Genomic DNA, 9,548 nt, shown 5'->3' on the forward strand with positions numbered 1-9,548 from the left:
GTATTTCTCGTAGGTTCCTCATGAATGGAGAAAACAATAAATAATTATATATGAATAAAGCTAAAAGATTAGGAACTAAAACTAACACACAGTTTTGAAAAGTGACTATTTTCAATATCTTCAAGCACATAGATATATGACAGATAAAGTGGAAAATTGCATGAGACTGTTATATATAGGGAACTAATAATCAAATTAACAGAAAAATGTATAAGACAACAATATCAATTGTGCCCTTGTGGCACAAGGTACTAAGCAATTAAGAGACACTCTGTTTTGGAAAAATCAAAGGGGAATTGACACCAGATAGTATTACATAGCAATGAAAAACAAGTAAAAAATGAATACATTCATGAGAAGCTAACAGTAGCACCCATCAGAGAAAAGGAATGCACCAATAAATAACTGATTTGATTGCAATACAAAAGTGCCAAAAGGACAACCATTAAAGGCCAGGCAGGTCGAAAAGGACTTGATTATCAGAAATGGTTGTAAGAGATACAGTAGCACATATAGGAGTAGCAAAATCGAATTCAAGCATCCAATACCAGAAATTGAAATTCAGGATTCATTGTCACTATGATACATATTTGGCATCATCTCATTATTATTAGAAAATACAAATCACAAATAGCACCACCACTGTACATTCACATGGCACGATGAACATCGTGGCTATAAGTCTATGATATCATCACTCAACTCCCACCCTTATATGTGGATATGGTTTCTCCTGGGTTGATCCTAATTAACCCCACCATCATGATCAGAAACCACCCTAAAACATCACCATCTTCATCCAAGGAAAAGACAAAGGAAAAATAGAAGTTACCAGTATAACTTGATGTGTATGAAATTCTATGGCATGATATCTTAATTAGTCCTGATACAGAATAATCAAGAATCAGAGTAATAAATGATAGTGATGTTAAAAGATAACCACTGAATGATGCTGACAATATGACTAACTCCCTTGCTAATCATGTACCTACAGAGCAGCCACACATTACATATCTTGCTATCCCATTTTTAGGAATTAATTGAAACATTTAAGCTCAAAACAACTTACACATTTTATGTCATTATCATGTATTAAAAGGAAATATCATCTTTCTAAAAATGTGGTATGACCATATAGATTTTTATAGACAAATAAAACAATATATCATGACACAGGCTTGTCATTGATTTATAACAAATCACTGCATCCCCGTTTATCATGATGTTATGTCCATTCTAAACTCATCTCAAACATCACCTCGAAAAGGGGTTTGCATTTTCGAGAAAGACAAACCATAATCAATATTTAACCTCAATAATTATATGTGATCTCAAAGCTTCGAGCACCAAAACACAATTTAGAAAAAAAATTTGAGTAACAAATGTTTCCATCTATAGAACAATGCTTGTCATTGGTCTGTAACTTTATCACCACCCCCATGATCCTCATGAGATCATGTCCTTTCCATACCACCGTCAGATATTATCTTCTAGAAAATATGCTCTTCATACAGCTTTAGGATGAGTTTTTTATTAGTCTCTGAAACGTTCTTGTCTTAATATTGCAAAACTGTGTCATTATATGCGGAGAACGTCATCAAGCTTAAGTTGTAGGGTAGGACTATGACAGATGTGTATAGAATATATGGTTCATATACGTGTATTGAAATATATGGTTCATGTAAAAGATGTATCCAATATCTGGTCATATAAAAGATGACAGATGATAGCAGACTTCTTGGTAAAGACCACAAGTAAAATTCTTTATCATAATGACAAGTTCAAAATTTTTACATTGAAAATGAAATCATGAAGTCAATGCTTGGAGTTGGGACCAAGGATACATGTTATTACTGTAAATCATGTTCAGAATGATGCTTTTACAGAAATAGAGGTTCATTTCAGGGTGACCACTTCCCTATGATTCCAATAAAATCATGCCAGTCTTTACCTAAAAGTGACAGAAGGCTTCCCTACACTAATTCAAATTCATCAAAGGCCCCAGGGTGTGGGGTAGGGCTGGTTTAATTTTGAACTGCTCAACTCCAAGACCATCTAGCCCTCTCTGTCATCCACCATTATCACGAAAGCAGCCCTAGTGCAATGTTCCAGATGATGTGCTTGACATTGTGACCAGGTGCAACATTTCTGAAATAGAGGTAGTTTTTTCATTTTTTTTAATTTATCTTTCTAGCATGTAATTATGTAACTGCAATTAAGCAGTAATGGTGTTCTTTCATTAGGTGTGTGTTCATGCATGCAAATAATTTCTCATCAGACAGTATCTGAACCACAATTAGTACAAATGACTATAGTTTCTGTTGTGGACAGCATTTATATAATGGGAATGCAAATATACCCTAAGTAACCTACTCAGGGATAAGATATTTATTCTCATATTCATGTAAGCACAGTTTTCCTCCAATGAAGTGATAAGAGTTTAAGTGAGAATTGTAGCTGTTGTGGCATAAATGAACTGTATCACCCTAATCAAAGACCTTGACCTAGTTGTGAAACAGCCAACAAAGTTTTTGAACTGCAATATTTCAATGGTGATTTGAAATTCTTACCAATGTTTGTTTTTTATTACCGTCCCCTGCAGTTGCAGCCACAATCGCTGTCATGACTGCAATAATGAGCATACTCATTGTAAGTGAAAATAATCATCTATTTAGAACACATTTGGGATGATAAGACATGGAAAACAAGCATCCAACAAAGAAGGAAAAAAAATGGGGGGACATGGAAAACAAGCTCATATACTTGTGCATGTGCTGAAAGAGGAGAATCCACACAAGAAATGGAAGTGAAAATACTGAAACAAGTAGCTCTCAATGGTGGAGTAAGGTTTTTCCTTAAAAAGGAATGGTCACTTTATTCTTTGTTACAAATAGAAAGTTTTGAACCCAGAGCATCAATTAATTAAAAATACTCTAGCAAAAATTATACAATGCAGAAAATCCACCAACCGTACACAAGGAAAGCAGCCAAGGAAAGTTAGCTGCTATAGCACACTGGACACAACCTGCACAACAGAGAGCTTCCCAAATTTCTGATACTGGTGCCACAGATCACCTGACATCAGACCTTGCAAACCTTTCTTTTCCAAAATATTTTAGAGGCGTTGAAAAGGTATCAGTAAGTAATGGCTAAGATTAACCAATAACCCATGTAGGTAATGCCCAACTTAAGACACACTAACATTGTTTCAAGCTGATAAACATATTGAGAGTCCCAAAGATTACTTCCAATTTACCATCAGTGCATCATTTGTGTAAAGATAATTATTTCTCTTGTTATACTGGTGGTAATAAGCTTTTGATTCAAGACCTACCTACAGGGAAACTTCTCTACAAGGGCAAAAGTGAAAATGGTCTTTATCTAATTCACACTGCTTTCTCCAGTTTAGTTTCCACATATAAATCCCCGATGTCTGCTTCAATTAAGACTAAAGTTTCACACCCTTATTCATCAAAAAGAAGAAAAGTTCCGCACTCTGTGACATGTTCAAGCAGGACATCCACATGATGATGTTCGAAATCAAATTTTCTCAACACCTTTTATTATCTACCACAAAAAAAAAAAAAGTCTCTCTTTGTAGACACTGTATTCATGGCAAAATGACACAATTTCCTTTTGATAAATCTAGCTTTAAATCTACTTCTCCCATATAACTTATCCACACTGATGTTTGGGGTCAAGCTTGCATCAATAAATGGATATAGATACTACGTTTTGTTTGTGAATGATTACACTCGATTTTCTTGGTTACTTTTTCTCAAACACAAGTATGCAGTACCGTCGACCTTTATAAATATTTCTATTTATCAAAAAAATACATCTCAAAAAACACAATGGAAAACCAGTTATCAACCAAAATTCAATACCTCATAGCAGATTGGGGAGGAGAATATACCAATAATGAGTTCCAAAACTTTGTTCCTCTAATGGAATCATACATCAACTGTATATCCTCACACAACCCAGCAAAGCAGGTTTGCTAAGAGAAAAGATAGGCACATACTCAAGACTGCACTTACACTCATCTCAAAAGCTTCTATCCCATTGTGTTACCGGTCTTATGTCTTTTGTCATCTGTCTTTCTCATTAAGAAATTGCCCACATGAACTTTGAACCATTTTTCTCCAGGGGAAAATTTATTCCATATTAAACCAAATGACTTCTCCCATAAGACTCTTGCCTATGCAACTTATCCATAACTTCAACCTTACAACAAATATAAACTTCAGCCTCACACAACATATTATGTCTTTCTTGGCTATGCACCTCACTCAAAGGGTTACATATGTCTTAATCCTTCTGTCAACTGTGTCTATATTTCAAGACATGTTATCATTAATGAGTCACTTACTCTTTTCCTTTTGCTCAAAAATCCCCCTCTCCTTCTCCGCAAACAACTTCCTGGCCTCCTGGCATTTCCAACCAGTTATCGACATTATTTCTCCATCCCTGCACTTTACCCTCACTTCTTGGTCCAGCTCCTACCACTGCTACCTCTGCAAATCAATTTGCAGCTCAGTGTGCACCTGGTCTTTTTTTTTTTCTGCCTCTAATTTCCAACTTAAATTAACCTGTTTCCACCTCGACTCTTTCTCACAAGCCTTATCATCCCAGCCACCTGCCTCAGTTCTCCCTGATATATCAAATTCAAGCAATTCTCATCCAATGCAAACACGGTCAAAATCAGGGATTTCCAAATGCAAACTTTGCTTCAAGGCTGTCTGCATTAATTAACTCACTACAGAACCCCCTACCCTTGCAATGGTGTCAAAGATTCCTCAATGAAAACAGGCAATGAAAAATGAGTTCAATGATGTTTAATGACAGCAAACTTGGACTCTGGTCTTTGGACCTACTAATAAAAGAAATGTTGGATCCCAGTTTTACAAACTCAAATGTAATCCTGATGGAAGAATAGCTTGTTACAAGGCCAAGTTGGTGGCTAAAAGTATTCATCAATAATAGGGACTTGATTCTGAAGAGATTTTCCGTCCCATAGTAGAACTTGCCAGGGTTCAACTCATACTCTCCCTTGCAGTCCAGTTTAAGTGGTCTTCTAGCCAATTAGATGTCAGCAATGTCTTCTTACATGGCATTCTAAAAGAAGAGGTATATATGGCACAACCTCCTGGCTTTCTTGATGCTACAGACCCAAATTATGTTTGTCAATTGCACAAGTCTTTCTATGGTCTTAAACAGGCTCCCAAACTTGGTTTCAATGCTTTACCTCCCATCTTTTACAATTGGGCAATCATGCCTCTAGTGTAATTCCTTCTCTCTTCATTTATCATCATCACCCTTCCATTGCCTTACTCCTCCTTTATGTTGATGATATTATTCTTACAAGCAATAGTTCTTCTTTCCTTCACAATTTTATTCATAATTTGAGGTCTGTCTTTGAGCTTAAAGACCTCGGTCCTCTTCACTATTTCCTTGGTCTTCAAATCCAATACACTGCCTTCAGGTTGTTTGTTCATTAGACCAAATATGACACTGACCTTCTTTGACATTACATGTTTGACTCAAAACCTTGTAAAGCCCCTTGCATTATCTGATCCTACCCTATATATTCTCCCATTGGTGCTCTGCAAATATCTAACATTCACCCGAGCTGAAATTACCTTAGTGGTCAACCAAGTCTACTAAATGTATGCTTTGATACATGAGAGGTTCTCTTCGCATTGGTTTGATGTTCACTCCTAGTCCACTTCATCTTTCTGCTTTCACTAATGCAGATTGGGCTGGTGATCCCAATGATTACATTCTACCTATGGTTTCATTGTATTTTTGGGCTCCAACCTCATTTCTTGTTCCTCAATGAAAAAGGTTATATTCACCCCGCTCATTAACTGAGGCTGAATATTGATCTTTGGCCTCCTCTGTAGCTGAACTATGCTCATGCTTCTTAAGGATATGGGTGTCTTTCTCCCTCATGTGTCATGCATCTAGTGTGACAATGTTACAGCACTTGCTTTAGCTTCTAACCCCGTCTTTCATGCTAAACAAAGCACATAGAAGTTGATTTCCATTTTGTTCAAGAGAGAGTTTGTGAAGACCTAGAAGTGAAATTTGTCTCTAGTTCATACCAACTTGCTGATAATCGTACCATAGGCCTCTCTACTTCTCAATTTCTCCATCTCCATGCCAAACTTCAAGCCCATTAGTTTGAGAAGGGATGATAGCAGACATAATTGGCAGGCTAGCTCACCACATCAGTTATTTCCAACTGGCCACGGTATTCCAGCTCAGCTCAAACAGATTAGCATCCATTTTGGTTCACTTTCTTTTCTTTTCTTTCTTTCCCTGTCATGAGGTTCGCTCTCTGCAGAACCAGCAGCACTTCAAACTCTTACATTTTCACAGATGCATAATTGTTTTCAAGCTTTTCTTTCAACCCCCACTCTCAATTAGAGAGAGGTAAAGAAAGAACCCTACAAGACACCGTATACATTCCTGGGAAGCTTGAGAGAATTTGTATTAACTGAGTACCATACATTCGCAACACACCAAATTCTAGGAACCATGAATTATGACTGGACCGCCTCATTATCTTGGGCGGTTGGAAAATTGATCCTCTGTAAAAATAGTAGATTTCTTTGTACCTTATCACAAACAAGAATAACTGAAAAGGCCCTTATTTTATTGAAAATTTTGCTCTATATGCTAGGCAAACTATCACCTCTATAAGAGTTACCAAAAACTACAATTTAATTTGATGTAATTCGCTACTTTCTACCCAAAAAAAAAAAAAAATGTAAGCACCCAGTCAAAGATGAGAAAAAGGCATCTATCACTGCTCAAGTTTTGACAATCAATCAACAGTTTGGCACACATCTTTTTTGGCTTGGGTTTGCATAACATACCTAACTTACGAGTTCTATTTGCTCCTTGCCTCTTATCCAAGAAGCATAGCAGCATTCTCAACAAGATGGTTTCCTACACTTCTTTAAAAAACAAAAGCTCAACATGGCAAGTCATTGTACAAAATGTGGATAAAACCGAAAATCTTCCCAATTCTACCTTCTTCTAGACTTCCAGTTCGAGAAAATGAAGCAAACCAAGTAACACACAAAAAAATACTCCCGTTTTTGCGAGATTTGAGATCACAATTTCTTTTTTGAAATTCTTAAGACTAATTTCTAGACACAAATTAAGACACATCACTTAATTAAAGAAACCATTCATACCAATTGGACACCTAAAATTGATATATATATATATATATATATATATATTATATAACCTCTCTTTTTTCCCTTTATAAACATAGAATTTTATTTTATATAACTACAACTACAATTCCCTTATTTTCAAAAATAAAAAATAAAAAAACTTACTACGTTCTTTATACTCAATTTTGTTCATTCTATTAACTAATGATTTTCAAACACACGAGCATTCTTGCACAACGAACTAGAAGACTCACCTTTTTTATGATAAATTGGTTAAACGGCACGAACTGTAATCACGATCAAGAAAATTGTGGTCCATTGTAACAGTTCAAAGATTCTTATTGAATTCCAGAAATTCAAACCAGTTAGCGTGTATTAGTGAATAGGGAAAGCACGTTTAGCCACTTACAGTTTTGGAGCTTTAATTCGCTGACCATTGGAACCGTATACGCCAAGCTTTGCGCACACACAGATTCCTCATTGCCTCAACGGCATCCTCAACGCATTGTTTGATCCCGTTTTTTCAAACATATCCCGACGTCTACGGTACGTCGTTTACGAACAAATAAACAAAAATTGCCCTAAACAACTGGAAACACATGTTTTATTTATTTAAAAAAAAAAAAAAAAAAAAGCTTCTGACTTTAGTTGTTCTCCTAATTTTATTATTAAATTTCATATTTAACCAAAAAAATTAAAATAGAGAAAAAATTATATAATACTAAACTTATAAGGAATATTGTGTCCTCAATATTTTTTATAACAAATCTTATTCTTAAATGACAAGTTGTTACTAATAGATAAAAAATGCAATGTCAATAGTGAGCCCAGGTTAAAACTAGTAACAAACTTGTCATCTAGAATTTGTTATAAAATATTTTGGACGTACGATCACTCTAAACTTGTATTCTTTTTTCTTTTTTTTTTTCTTTTTCTTTTTAGAAACACTCTAAACTCATCTGTGTATTGCACCGGTTAACAACTAGTTACTCTTGTTATCCATTGACTTATGACAAATGTTGATGAAGGAAAAAGTTTGGCCATTTTACTTTGACTTATTATATGGTAATTAAAGAGATTATCTATGTGAAGTTTTAGTCACAATATATAAAAAAAAAATATATATATATATATATATATATTTGTGAGTCATGTAACTTATTTAAATAATGCACATTAATAGTCTTACAATTTGTCGTGTAAATGATTGGAAAAAATAGTTTTAAACAAGTTTAGAACTAAACTTTGTTCGTTGATGAAAGGAAGAATGTGAGACTTTGATTTTTGTTATGCTTGACATATGTACACAAATTAATGAAACATGTTCAAATTTGCGGCAAAATGTTGCTAGTATAACATTCAGTTGGGTAATTATAATAGAAATTAAATTCTATAAAGATGTGATGTAAAATTCGAGTTTTACATCCTCTAATCCAAATTTGTCATATCATCATTTCACATACTAAAGAATAGGCACAGCTACACCCAATCAATTTTAATACTCATTTGAAAATCTAACCCAACTGAGAATTTATTGAGATGTTATTAGACATGGTACGATGTATTGAATTTTAAGTAAAAAATTGATATCACAATTTCTTATTAGATGGTGTAAAAGTAAAACATGAGTTTTACACCTCTATTTTTACCAAATTCGAACTCATTATAAAATATCATAAACACATACTGTAGGGACACGTTTTGCAGCCCAAGCCCAAAATGCATGGGATCTTGGCCCAGTGAGCCCAGTACAATAAATTTGTAGAGAGTGGGTCGAAAAACTAGGTCTTAATGAATTGAACAATGGCTAGAATGGATTTAGATAACGATCAAGCAAAAACAAGAAACACTAATCTTAATCAATTCTCTGTCCGAGGAGGTAAGTTTTCATATAAATTAATTAAACGGGTTATAAATATAACTTTGATGGCTACAGTGTTCTCTCTCTATTTTTCTGATTCTCTCCTTATGGAAGGTCTCTTACATTATATAGCTCCTTTTAGACCATCTTAATCCTACACTTGTTGGTCATTTGAGCCCTTACTTGAGTACATGTCCCATCAAATACCCTCTTTAGCATTCTGTGAGTTGTGGTAGCCAATGCAACACTATTTAGGGGTCTTCTCCACATAAATGTAGCCAAAAAAGTAGCTGCAGTGCATTTAATGCGGTGGTAGCAGCTTTCCCTTAGATATTTTTGAATTCCCCTCCTCGTATGTTCATGATGCACGTCCTTATCACTGGAGCTTCTTGGAAGGTCCCCCTGACTATCGGCACATGCATTTGAGCTGTATCTAGCATATGCGAGGAGTTATTCCTCCTCAGACCGCCCCTCCCATTTGTATCTCACTCATT

At 35.1% G+C, this 9,548-nt stretch overlaps 1 long non-coding RNA gene across 2 annotated transcripts; it reads right to left on the bottom strand.

Moving 5' to 3' along the window:
* Positions 1–381: 381 nt before the first annotated feature.
* Positions 382–7,592, bottom strand: LOC115968902. 2 transcript variants are annotated; one of them, XR_004086822.1, is made up of 4 exons: positions 7,448–7,592; positions 2,571–2,626; positions 1,952–2,148; positions 382–883 (listed from the first exon to the last, which is right to left on the bottom strand). It is a non-coding gene; the product is annotated as an uncharacterized LOC115968902 (long non-coding RNA). The 2 variants fall into 2 exon arrangements; XR_004086821.1 differs by lacking the exon at positions 1,952–2,148.
* Positions 7,593–9,548: the final 1,956 nt, after the last annotated feature.

This window comes from Quercus lobata, chromosome 11 (genome assembly GCF_001633185.2).
Source record: "Quercus lobata isolate SW786 chromosome 11, ValleyOak3.0 Primary Assembly, whole genome shotgun sequence".
Classification (NCBI taxonomy): domain Eukaryota; kingdom Viridiplantae; phylum Streptophyta; class Magnoliopsida; order Fagales; family Fagaceae; genus Quercus; species Quercus lobata.